The sequence below is a fragment of the Prorops nasuta genome, unplaced genomic scaffold (genome assembly GCF_024137725.1).
Source record: "Prorops nasuta isolate Cenicafe-Biocafe unplaced genomic scaffold, Cenicafe_Pnas_1.2 PNAS00029, whole genome shotgun sequence".
Taxonomy (NCBI): domain Eukaryota; kingdom Metazoa; phylum Arthropoda; class Insecta; order Hymenoptera; family Bethylidae; genus Prorops; species Prorops nasuta.
In genome coordinates this window covers 1,960,328-1,974,662 of record NW_027116826.1, presented here as the reverse complement: position 1 = coordinate 1,974,662, position 14,335 = coordinate 1,960,328, and positions in this window count along the sequence as shown.

Below are 14,335 nucleotides of genomic sequence, written 5' to 3'. Positions count from 1 at the left end.
ACATATAAAGGGGCTAGGATAACTCACTTGGTGTCAGGGAGTACTTATAAGGGACTAGGGTAACTCACTTGGGGTCTGGTAGTACTTATAAAGGGGCTATGGTAACTCACTTGGGGTCAGGGAGTACTTATAAGGAACTAGGGTAACTCATTTGGGGTCAGGGAGTACTTATGAAGGGGCTATGGTAACTCACTTGGGGTCAGGGAGTACTTATAAGGGACTAGGGTAACTCACTTCGGATCTGGTAGTACTTATAAAGGGGCTTTGGTAACACACTTGGGGGTCAGGGAGTACTTATATGGAACTAGGGTAACTCACTTGGGGTTAGGGAGTACTTATAAAGGGGCTATGGTAACTCACATGGGGTCAGGGAGTACTTATATGGAACTAGGGTAACTCACTTGGGGTCTGGTAGTACTTATAAAGGGGCTAGGATAACTCCCTTGGGTTCAGGGTGTACTTATAAAGGGGTTATGGTAACTCACATGGGGTCAGGGAGTACTTATATGGAACTAGGGTAACTCACTTGTGGTTAGGGAGTACTTATAAAGGGGCTTTGGTAACTCACTTGGGGTCAGGGAGTACTTATAAGGGACTAGGGTAACTCACTTGGGGTCTGGTAGTACTTATAAAGGGGTTAGGATAACTCACTTGGGGTCAGGGTGTACTTATAAAGGGGTTATGGTAACTCACTTGAGGTCAGGGAGTGCTTCTATGGGACTAGGGTAACTCACTTGCGGTCAGAGAGTACATTTAAAGTGGTTAGGATAACTCACTTGGGGTCAGGGAGTGCTTATAAAGGTGATATGGTAACTCACTTGGGGTCAGGAGTCCATATAAAGGAGCTAGAATAACTCACTTGGGGTCAGGGAGTACTTATAAGGGGCTAGTGTAACTCACTTGCGGTCAGAGAGTACATATAAAGGGGCTAGGGTAACTCATTTGCGGTCAGAGAGTACTTATATGAGAACAGGGTAACTCATTTGGGGTCAGGGAGTACTTATAAGGGACTAGGGTAACACACTTGGGGTCAGGGAGTACATAAAAAACGGCTAGGATAACTCACTTGCGGTCAGAGTGTACATATAAGGGGCTAGTGTAACTCACTTGCGGTCAGATAGTACATATAAAGGGGCTAGGATAACTCACATGGGGTCAGAGAATACTTATAAAGGGGCTATGGTAACTCACTTGGGGTCAAGGAGTACAAATATGAGACTAGGGTAACTCACTTGCGGTCAGAGAGTACATATAAAGGGGCTAGGGTAACTCATTTGCGGTCAGAGAGTACATATAAAGGGGCTAGGGTAACTCACTTGGGGTCAGAGAGTACTTCTATGGGACTAGGGTAACTCACTTGCGGTCAGAGAGTACATATAAAGGGCTAGGATAACTCACTTGGGGTCAGGGAGTACTTATAAGGGACTAGTGTAACTCACTTGGGGTCTGGGAGTACATATAAAGCGGCTAGGATAACTCACTTGCCGTCAGATAGTACATATAATGGGGCTAGGGTAACTAACTTTGGGTCAAGGAGTACTTATATGGACTAGAGTAACTCACTTGGTGTCTTTGAGTACTTATATGAGAACAGGGTAACTCACTTGGGGTCAGGGAGTACTTATAAGGGACTAGGGTAACACACTTGGGTTCAGGGAGTACATATAAAGCGGCTAGGGTAACTCACTTGGAGTCTGGGAGTACATATAAAGGGGTTAGGATAACTCACTTGGGGTCAGGGAGTACATATAAAGGGGTTATGGTAACTCACTTGAAGTCAGGGAGTGCTTCTATGGGACTAGGGTAACTCACTTGCGGTCAGAGAGTACATATAAAAGGGTTAGGATATCTCACTTGGGGCCAGGGTGTACTTATCAAGGGGCTGGGGTAACTCACTTGGGGTCAGAGAGTACTTATAAGGGACTAGGGTAACTCACTTGGGGTCTGGTAGTACTAATAAAGGGGCTATGGTAACACACTTGGTGTCTGGTAGTACTTACAAAGGGGCTTTGGTAATTCACTTGGGGTCAGGGAGTACTTATAAAGGGGCTATGGTAACTCACTTGGGGTCAGGGAGTACTTATAAGGGACTAGGGTAACTCACTTGGGATCTGGTAGTACTTATAAAGGGGCTTTGGTAACTCACTTGGGGTCAGGGAGTACTTATAATGGGGCTATGGTAACTCACTTGGGGTCAGGGAGTACTTATATGGAACTAGGGTAACTCACTTGGGGTTAGGGAGTACTTATAAAGGGGTTATGGTAACTCACTTGAGGTCAGGGAGTGCTTCTATGGGACTAGGGTAACTCACTTGCGGTCAGAGGGTACATATAAAGGGGTTAGGATATCTCACTTGGGGTCAGGGAGTGCTTATAAAGGGGCTAGGATAACTCACTTGGGTTCAGGGTGTACTTATAAAGGGGCTAGGATAACTCACTTGCGGTCAGAGAGTACATATAAAGGGGCTAGGATAACTCACTTGGTGTCAGGGAGTACTTATAAGGGACTAGGGTAACTCACTTGGGGTCTTGTAGTACTTATAAAGGGGCTATGGTAACTCACTTGGGGTCAGGGAGTACTTATAAGGGACTAGGGTAACTCACTTGGGGTCAGGGAGTACTTATGAAGGGGCTATGGTAACTCACTTGGGGTCAGGGAGTACTTATAAGGGACTAGGGTAACTCACTTGGGATCTGGTAGTACTTATAAAGGGGCTTTGGTAACTCACTTGGGGTTCAGGGAGTACTTATATGAATCTAGGGTAACTCACTTGGGGTTAGAGAGTACTTATAAAGGGGCTATGGTAACTCACATGGGGTCAGGGAGTACTTATATGGAACTAGGGTAACTCACTTGGGGTTAGGGAGTACTTATAAAGGGGCTATGGTAACTCACTTGGGGTCAGGGAGTACTTATAAGGGACTAGGGTAACTCACTTGGGGTCTGGTAGTACTTATAAAGGGGCTAGGATAACTCACTTGGGTTCAGGGTGTACTTATAAAGGGGTTATGGTAACTCACTTGAGGTCAGGGAGTGCTTCTATGGGACTAGGGTAACTCACTTGCGGTCAGAGAGTACATATAAAGGGGTTAGGATATCTCACTTGGGGTCAGGGAGTACTTATAAAGGGGCTAGGATAACTCACTTGGGTTCAGGGTGTACTTATAAAGGGGCTAGGATAACTCACTTGCGGTCAGAGAGTACATATAAAGGGGCTAGGATAACTCACTTGGTGTCAGGGAGTACTTATAAGGGATTAGGGTAACACACTTGGGGTCTGGTAGTACTTGTAAAGGGGCTATGGTAACTCACTTGGGGTCAGGGAGTACTTATAAGGGACTAGGGTAAATCACTTGGGGTCAGGGAGTACTTATAAAGGGGCTATGGTAACTCACTTGGGGTCAGGGAGTACTTATAAGGGACTAGGGTAACTCACTTGGGATCTGGTAGTACTTATAAAGGGGCTTTGGTAACTCACTTGGGGGTCAGGGAGTACTTATATGGAACTAGGGTAACTCAATTGGGGTTAGGGAGTACTTATAAAGGGGCTATGGTAACTCACATGGGGTCAGGGAGTACTTATATGGAACTAGGGTAACTCACTTGGGGTTAGGGAGTACTTATAAAGGGGCTATGGTAACTCACTTGGGGTCAGGGAGTACTTATAAGGGACTAGGGTAACTCACTTGGGGTCTGGTAGTACTTATAAAGGGGCTAGGATAACTCACTTGGGGTCAGGGTGTACTTATAAAGGGGTTATGGTAACTCACTTGAGGTCAGGGTGTGCTTCTATGGGACTAGGGTAACTCACTTGCGGTCAGAGAGTACATATAAAGGGATTAGGATAACTCACTTGGGGTCAGGGAGTGCTTATAAAGGTGATATGGTAACTCACTTGGGGTCAGAGAGTCCATATAAAGGGGCTAGAATAACTCACTTGGGGTCAGGGAGTACATATAAGGGGCCAGTGTAACTCACTTGCGGTCAGAAAGTACATATATAGGGGCTAGGATAACTCACATGGGGTCAGAGAATACTTATAAAGGGGCTATGGTAACTCACTTGAGGTCAGGGAGTGCTTCTATGGGACTAGGGTAACTCACTTGCGGTCAGAGAGTACATATAAAGGGATTAGGATAACTCACTTGGGGTCAGGGAGTGCTTATAAAGGTGATATGGTAACTCACTTGGGGTCAGAGAGTCCATATAAAGGGGCTAGAATAACTCACTTGGGGTCAGGGAGTACTTATAAGGGGCTAGGGTAACTCACTTGCGGTCAGAGAGTACATATAAAGGGGCTAGGGTAACTCATTTGCGGTCAGAGAGTACTTATATGAGAACAGGGTAACTCATTTGGGTCAGGGAGTACTTATAAGGTACTAGGGTAACACACTTGGGGTCTGGGAGTACATAAAAAGCGGCTAGGATAACTCACTTGCGGTCAGAGAGTACATATAAGGGGCTAGTGTAACTCACTTGCGGTCAGAAAGTACATATATAGGGGCTAGGATAACTCACATGGGGTCAGAGAATACTTATAAAGGGGCTATGGTAACTCACTTGGGGTCAGGGAGTACTTATAAAGGGGCTAGGGTAACTCACTTGGGGTCAGGGAGTATTTATAAGAGACTAGGGTAACTCACTTGGGGTCTGGGAGTTCATATAAAGGGGTTAGGATAACTCACTTGGGGCCAGGGTGTACTTATAAAGGGGCTGGGGTAACTCACTTGGGGTCAGAGAGTACTTATAAGGGACTAGGGTAACTCACTTGCGGTTAGAGAGTACATATAAATGGGCTACGGTAACTCACTTGCTGTCAGAGAGTACATATAAAGGGGCCAGGGTAACTCATTTGCGGTCAGAGAGTACATATAAAGGGGCTAGGGTAACTCACTTTGGGTCAAGGAGTACTTATATGGGAGTAGGGTAACTCACTTGGTGTCTGTGAGTACTTATATGAGACCAGGGTAACTCACTTGGGGTCAGGGAGTACTTATAAGGGACTAGGGTAACACACTTGGGGTCTGGGAGTATATATAAAGCGGCTAGGATAACTCACTTGCGGTCAGAGAGTACATATAAAGGGGCTAGTGTAACTCACTTGTGGTCAGAAAGTACATATAAAGGGGCTAGGGTAACTCACTTGGAGGCTGGGAGTACATATAAAGGGGTTAGGATAACTCACTTGGGGCCAGGGTGTACTTATAAAGGGGCTGGGGTAACTCACTTGGGGTCAGAGAGTACTTATAAGGGACTAGGGTAACTCACTTGCGGTCAGAGAGTACATATGAAGGGGCTAGGATAACTCACTTGGGGTCAGGGAGTACTTATAAAGGGGTTATGGTAACTTACTTGAAGTCAGGGAGTGCTTCTATGGGACTAGGGTAACTCACTTGCGGTCAGAGAGTACATATAAAGGGGTTAGGATAACTCACTTGGGGTCAGGGAGTGCTTATAAAGGTGATATGGTAACTCACTTGGGGTCAGAGAGTACTTCTATGGGACTAGGGTAACTCACTTGCGGTCAGAGAGTACATATAAAGGGGCTAGGATAACTCACTTGGTGTCAGGGAGTACTTATAAGGGACTAGGGTAACTCACTTGGGGTCTGGTAGTACTTATAAAGGGGCTATGGTAATTCACTTGGGGTCAGAGAGTACTTCTATGGGACTAGGGTAACTCACTTGCGGTCAGAAAGTACATATAAAGGGGCTAGGATAACTCACTTGGTGTCAGGGAGTACTTATAAGGGACTAGGGTAACTCACTTGGGGTCTGGTAGTACTTATAAAGGGGCAATGGTAACTCACTTGGGGTCAGGGAGTGCTTATAAAGGTGATATGGTAACTCACTTGGGGTCAGAGAGTACTTCTATGGGACTAGGGTAACTCACTTGCGGTCAGAGAGTCCATATAAAGGAGCTAGGATAACTCACTTGGGGTTAAGGTGTACTTATAAAGGGGCTAGGGTACCTCACTTGGTGTCAGGGAGTACTTATAAGGGACTAGGGTAACTCACTTGGGGTCTGGGAGTACCTATAAAGGGGCTATGGTAACTCACTTGGGGTGAGGGATTACTTATAAAGGGGCTACGGTAACTCACTTGGGGTCAGGGAGTACTTATATGGGACTACGGTAACTCACTTGCGGTCAGATAGTACATATAAAGGGGCTAGGGTAATTCACTTGGGGTCAGAGAGTACTTCTATGGGACTAGGGTAACTCACTTGTGGTCAGAAAGTACATATAAAGGGGCTAGGATAACTCACTTGGTGTCAGGGAGTACTTATAAGGGACTAGGGTAACTCACTTGGGGTCTGGTAGTACTTATAAAGGGGCTATGGTAACTCACTTGGGGTCAGGGAGTACTTATAAGGAACTAGGGTAACTCACTTGGGGTCAGGGAGTACTTATGAAGGGGCTATGGTAACTCACTTGGGGTCAGGGAGTACTTATAAGGGACTAGGGTAACTCACTTGGGATCTGGTAGTACTTATAAAGGGGCTTTGGTAACACACTTGGGGGTCAGGGAGTACTTATATGGAACTAGGGTAACTCACTTGGGGTTAGGGAGTACTTATAAAGGGGCTATGGTAACTCACATGGGGTCAGGGAGTACTTATATGGAACTAGGGTAACTCACTTGGGGTTAGGGAGTACTTATAAAGGGGCTATGGTAAATCACTTGGGGTCAGGGAGTACTTATAAGGGACTAGGGTAACTCACTTGGGGTCTGGTAGTACTTATAAAGGGGCTAGGATAACTCCCTTGGGTTCAGGGTGTACTTATAAAGGGGTTATGGTAACTCACATGGGGTCAGGGAGTACTTATATGGAACTAGGGTAACTCACTTGTGGTTAGGGAGTACTTATAAAGGGGCTTTGGTAACTCACTTGGGGTCAGGGAGTACTTATAAGGGACTAGGGTAACTCACTTGGGGTCTGGTAGTACTTATAAAGGGGTTAGGATAACTCACTTGGGGTCAGGGTGTACTTATAAAGGGGTTATGGTAACTCACTTGAGGTCAGGGAGTGCTTCTATGGGACTAGGGTAACTCACTTGCGGTCAGAGAGTACATTTAAAGTGGTTAGGATAACTCACTTGGGGTCAGGGAGTGCTTATAAAGGTGATATGGTAACTCACTTGGGGTCAGGAGTCCATATAAAGGGGCTAGAATAACTCACTTGGGGTCAGGGAGTACTTATAAGGGGCTAGTGTAACTCACTTGCGGTCAGAGAGTACATATAAAGGGGCTAGGGTAACTCATTTGCGGTCAGAGAGTACTTATATGAGAACAGGGTAACTCATTTGGGGTCAGGGAGTACTTATAAGGGACTAGGGTAACACACTTGGGGTCAGGGAGTACATAAAAAACGGCTAGGATAACTCACTTGCGGTCAGAGTGTACATATAAGGGGCTAGTGTAACTCACTTGCGGTCAGATAGTACATATAAAGGGGCTAGGATAACTCACATGGGGTCAGAGAATACTTATAAAGGGGCTATGGTAACTCACTTGGGGTCAAGGAGTACAAATATGAGACTAGGGTAACTCACTTGCGGTCAGAGAGTACATATAAAGGGGCTAGGGTAACTCATTTGCGGTCAGAGAGTACATATAAAGGGGCTAGGGTAACTCACTTGGGGTCAGAGAGTACTTCTATGGGACTAGGGTAACTCACTTGCGGTCAGAGAGTACATATAAAGGGGCTAGGATAACTCACTTGGGGTCAGGGAGTACTTATAAGGGACTAGTGTAACTCACTTGGGGTCTGGGAGTACATATAAAGCGGCTAGGATAACTCACTTGCCGTCAGATAGTACATATAATGGGGCTAGGGTAACTAACTTTGGGTCAAGGAGTACTTATATGGACTAGAGTAACTCACTTGGTGTCTTTGAGTACTTATATGAGAACAGGGTAACTCACTTGGGGTCAGGGAGTACTTATAAGGGACTAGGGTAACACACTTGGGGTCTGGGAGTACATATAAAGCGGCTAGGATAACTCACTTGCGGTCAGAGAGTACATATAAAGGGGCTAGTGTAACTCACTTGCGGTCAGAGAGTACATATAAAAGGGTTAGGATATCTCACTTGGGGCCAGGGTGTACTTATCAAGGGGCTGGGGTAACTCACTTGGGGTCAGAGAGTACTTATAAGGGACTAGGGTAACTCACTTGGGGTCTGGTAGTACTAATAAAGGGGCTATGGTAACTCACTTGGTGTCTGGTAGTACTTACAAAGGGGCTTTGGTAATTCACTTGGGGTCAGGGAGTACTTATAAAGGGGCTATGGTAACTCACTTGGGGTCAGGGAGTACTTATAAGGGACTAGGGTAACTCACTTGGGATCTGGTAGTACTTATAAAGGGGCTTTGGTAACTCACTTGGGGTCAGGGAGTACTTATAATGGGGCTATGGTAACTCACTTGGGGTCAGGGAGTAATTATGTGGAACTAGGGTAACTCACTTGGGGTTAGGGAGTACTTATAAAGGGGTTATGGTAACTCACTTGAGGTCAGGGAGTGCTTCTATGGGACTAGGGTAACTCACTTGCGGTCAGAGGGTACATATAAAGGAGTTAGGATATCTCACTTGGGGTCAGGGAGTGCTTATAAAGGGGCTAGGATAACTCACTTGGGTTCAGGGTGTACTTATAAAGGGGCTAGGATAACTCACTTGCGGTCAGAGAGTACATATAAAGGGGCTAGGATAACTCACTTGGTGTCAGGGAGTACTTATAAGGGACTAGGGTAACTCACTTGGGGTCTGGTAGTACTTATAAAGGGGCTATGGTAACTCACTTGGGGTCAGGGAGTACTTATAAGGGACTAGGGTAACTCACTTGGGGTCAGGGAGTACTTATGAAGGGGCTATGGTAACTCACTTGGGGTCAGGGAGTACTTATAAGGGACTAGGGTAACTCACTTGGGATCTGGTAGTACTTATAAAGGGGCTTTGGTAACTCACTTGGGGGTCAGGGAGTACTTATATGGAACTAGGGTAACTCACTTGGGGTTAGGGAGTACTTATAAAGGGGCTATGGTAACTCACATGGGGTCAGGGAGTACTTATATGGAACTAGGGTAACTCACTTGGGGTTAGGGAGTACTTATAAAGGGGCTATGGTAAATCACTTGGGGTCTGGTAGTACTTATAAAGGGGCTAGGATAACTCACTTGGGTTCAGGGTGTACTTATAAAGGGGTTATGGTAACTCACTTGAGGTCAGGGAGTGCTTCTATGGGACTAGGGTAACTCACTTGCGGTCAGAGAGTACATATAAAGGGGTTAGGATAACTCACTTGGGGCCAGGGTGTACTTATAAAGGGGCTGGGGTAACTCACTTGGGGTCAGAGAGTACTTATAAGGGACTAGGGTAACTCACTTGCGGTCAGAGAGTACATATGAAGGGGCTAGGATAACTCACTTGGGGTCAGGGAGTACTTATAAAGGGGTTATGGTAACTTACTTGAAGTCAGGGAGTGCTTCTATGGGACTAGGGTAACTCAGTTGCGGTCAGAGAGTACATATAAAGGGGTTAGGATAACTCACTTGGGGTCAGGGAGTGCTTATAAAGGTGATATGGTAACTCACTTGGGGTCAGAGAGTACTTATATGGAACTAGGGTAACTCACTTGGGATTAGGGAGTACTTATAAAGGGGCTATGGTAACTCACATGGGGTCAGGGAGTACTTATATGGAACTAGGGTAACTCACTTGGGGTTAGGGAGTACTTATATAGGGGCTTTGGTAACTCACTGGGGTCAGGGAGTACTTATAAGGGGTTAGGATAACTCACTTGGGGTCAGGGTGTACTTATAAAGGGGTTATGGTAACTCACTTGAGGTCAGGGAGTGCTTCTATGGGACTAGGGTAACTCACTTGAGGTCAGAGAGTACATTTAAAGTGGTTAGGATAACTCACTTGGGGTCAGGGAGTGCTTATAAAGGTGATATGGTAACTCACTTGGGGCAGGAGTCCATATAAAGGGGCTAGAATAACTCACTTGGGGTCAGGGAGTACTTATAAGGGGCTAGGGTAACTCACTTGCGGTCAGAGAGTACATATAAAGGGGCTAGGGTAACTCATTTGCGGTCAGAGAGTACTTATATGAGAACAGGGTAACTCATTTGGGGTCAGGGAGTACTTATAAGGGACTAGGGTAACACACTTGGGGTCAGGGAGTACATAAAAAGCGGCTAGGATAACTCACTTGCGGTCAGAGAGTACATATAAGGGGCTAGTGTAACTCACTTGCGGTCAGATAGTACATATAAAGGGGCTAGGATAACTCACATGGGGTCAGAGAATACTTATAAAGGGGCTATGGTAACTCACTTGGGGTCAGGGAGTACAAATATGAGACTAGGGTAACTCACTTGCGGTCAGAGAGTACATATAAAGGTGCTAGGGTAACTCACTTGGGGTCAAAGAGTACTTCTATGGGACTAGGGTAACTCACTTGCGGTCAGAGAGTACATATAAAGGGGCTAGGATAACTCACTTGGGGTCAGGGTGTACTTATAAAGGGGCTAGGGTAACTCACTTGGGGTCAGGGAGTACTTATAAGGGACTAGTGTAACTAACTTGGGGTCTGGGAGTACATATAAAGCGGCTAGGATAACTCACTTGCCGTCAGATAGTACATATAATGGGGCTAGGATAACTCACATGGGGTCAGAGAATACTTATAAAGGGGCTATGGTAACTCACTTGGGGTCAGAGAGTACTTATAAGGGACTAGGGTAACTCACTTGGGGTCTGGTAGTACTAATAAAGGGGCTATGGTAACTCACTTGGTGTCTGGTAGTACTTACAAAGGGGCTTTGGTAATTCACTTGGGGTCAGGGAGTACTTATAAAGGGGCTATGGTAACTCACTTGGGGTCAGGGAGTACTTATAAGGGACTAGGGTAACTCACTTGGGATCTGGTAGTACTTATAAAGGGGCTTTGGTAACTCACTTGGGGTCAGGGAGTACTTATAATGGGGCTATGGTAACTCACTTGGGGTCAGGGAGTACTTATATGGAACTATGGTAACTCACTTGGGGTTAGGGAGTACTTATAAAGGGGTTATGGTAACTCACTTGAGGTCAGGGAGTGCTTCTATGGGACTAGGGTAACTCACTTGCGGTCAGAGGGTACATATAAAGGGGTTAGGATATCTCACTTGGGGTCAGGGAGTGCTTATAAAGGGGCTAGGATAACTCACTTGGGTTCAGGGTGTACTTATAAAGGGGCTAGGATAACTCACTTGCGGTCAGAGAGTACATATAAAGGGGCTAGGATAACTCACTTGGTGTCAGGGAGTACTTATAAGGGACTAGGGTAACTCACTTGGGGTCTTGTAGTACTTATAAAGGGGCTATGGTAACTCACTTGGGGTCAGGGAGTACTTATAAGGGACTAGGGTAAATCACTTGGGGTCAGGGAGTACTTATAAAGGGGCTATGGTAACTCACTTGGGGTCAGGGAGTACTTATAAGGGACTAGGGTAACTCACTTGGGATCTGGTAGTACTTATAAAGGGGCTTTGGTAACTCACTTGGGGGTCAGGGAGTACTTATATGGAACTAGGGTAACTCAATTGGGGTTAGGGAGTACTTATAAAGGGGCTATGGTAACTCACATGGGGTCAGGGAGTACTTATATGGAACTAGGGTAACTCACTTGGGGTTAGGGAGTACTTATAAAGGGGCTATGGTAACTCACTTGGGGTCAGGGAGTACTTATAAGGGACTAGGGTAACTAACTTGGGGTCTGGTAGTACTTATAAAGGGGCTAGGATAACTCACTTGGGGTCAGGGTGTACTTATAAAGGGGTTATGGTAACTCACTTGAGGTCAGGGTGTGCTTCTATGGGACTAGGGTAACTCACTTGCGGTCAGAGAGTACATATAAAGGGATTAGGATAACTCACTTGGGGTCAGGGAGTGCTTATAAAGGTGATATGGTAACTCACTTGGGGTCAGAGAGTCCATATAAAGGGGCTAGAATAACTCACTTGGGGTCAGGGAGTACATATAAGGGGCCAGTGTAACTCACTTGCGGTCAGAAAGTACATATATAGGGGCTAGGATAACTCACATGGGGTCAGAGAATACTTATAAAGGGGCTATGGTAACTCACTTGAGGTCAGGGAGTGCTTCTATGGGACTAGGGTAACTCACTTGCGGTCAGAGAGTACATATAAAGGGATTAGGATAACTCACTTGGGGTCAGGGAGTGCTTATAAAGGTGATATGGTAACTCACTTGGGGTCAGAGAGTCCATATAAAGGGGCTAGAATAACTCACTTGGGGTCAGGGAGTACTTATAAGGGGCTAGGGTAACTCACTTGCGGTCAGAGAGTACATATAAAGGGGCTAGGGTAACTCATTTGCGGTCAGAGAGTACTTATATGAGAACAGGGTAACTCATTTGGGTCAGGGAGTACTTATAAGGTACTAGGGTAACACACTTGGGGTCTGGGAGTACATAAAAAGCGGCTAGGATAACTCACTTGCGGTCAGAGAGTACATATAAGGGGCTAGTGTAACTCACTTGCGGTCAGAAAGTACATATATAGGGGCTAGGATAACTCACATGGGGTCAGAGAATACTTATAAAGGGGCTATGGTAACTCACTTGGGGTCAGGGAGTACTTATAAAGGGGCTAGGGTAACTCACTTGGGGTCAGGGAGTATTTATAAGAGACTAGGGTAACTCACTTGGGGTCTGGGAGTACATATAAAGGGGTTAGGATAATTCACTTGGGGCCAGGGTGTACTTATAAAGGGGCTGGGGTAACTCACTTGGGGTCAGAGAGTACTTATAAGGGACTAGGGTAACTCACTTGCGGTTAGAGAGTACATATAAATGGGCTACGGTAACTCACTTGCTGTCAGAGAGTACATATAAAGGGGCCAGGGTAACTCATTTGCGGTCAGAGAGTACATATAAAGGGGCTAGGGTAACTCACTTTGGGTCAAGGAGTACTTATATGGGAGTAGGGTAACTCACTTGTTGTCTGTGAGTACTTATATGAGACCAGGGTAACTCACTTGGGGTCAGGGAGTACTTATAAGGGACTAGGGTAACACACTTGGGGTCTGGGAGTATATATAAAGCGGCTAGGATAACTCACTTGCGGTCAGAGAGTACATATAAAGGGGCTAGTGTAACTCACTTGTGGTCAGAAAGTACATATAAAGGGGCTAGGGTAACTCACTTGGAGGCTGGGAGTACATATAAAGGGGTTAGGATAACTCACTTGGGGCCAGGGTGTACTTATAAAGGGGCTGGGGTAACTCACTTGGGGTCAGAGAGTACTTATAAGGGACTAGGGTAACTCACTTGCGGTCAGAGAGTACATATGAAGGGGCTAGGATAACTCACTTGGGGTCAGGGAGTACTTATAAAGGGGTTATGGTAACTTACTTGAAGTCAGGGAGTGCTTCTATGGGACTAGGGTAACTCACTTGCGGTCAGAGAGTACATATAAAGGGGTTAGGATAACTCACTTGGGGTCAGGGAGTGCTTATAAAGGTGATATGGTAACTCACTTGGGGTCAGAGAGTACTTCTATGGGACTAGGGTAACTCACTTGCGGTCAGAGAGTACATATAAAGGGGCTAGGATAACTCACTTGGTGTCAGGGAGTACTTATAAGGGACTAGGGTAACTCACTTGGGGTCTGGTAGTACTTATAAAGGGGCTATGGTAACTCACTTGGGGTCAGGGAGTGCTTATAAAGGTGATATGGTAACTCACTTGGGGTCAGAGAGTACTTCTATGGGACTAGGGTAACTCACTTGCGGTCAGAGAGTCCATATAAAGGAGCTAGGATAACTCACTTGGGGTTAAGGTGTACTTATAAAGGGGCTAGGGTACCTCACTTGGTGTCAGGGAGTACTTATAAGGGACTAGGGTAACTCACTTGGGGTCTGGGAGTACCTATAAAGGGGCTATGGTAACTCACTTGGGGTGAGGGATTACTTATAAAGGGGCTATGGTAACTCACTTGGGGTCAGGGAGTACTTATATGGGACTACGGTAACTCACTTGCGGTCAGATAGTACATATAAAGGGGCTAGGGTAATTCACTTGGGGTCAGAGAGTACTTCTATGGGACTAGGGTAACTCACTTGCGGTCAGAAAGTACATATAAAGGGGCTAGGATAACTCACTTGGTGTCAGGGAGTACTTATATGGAACTAGGGTAACTCACTTGGGGTTAGGGAGTGCTTATAAAGGGGCTAGGATAACTCACTTCGGTTCAGGGTGTTCTTATAAAGGGGCTAGGATAACTCACTTGCGGTCAGAGAGTACATATAAAGGGGCTAGGATAA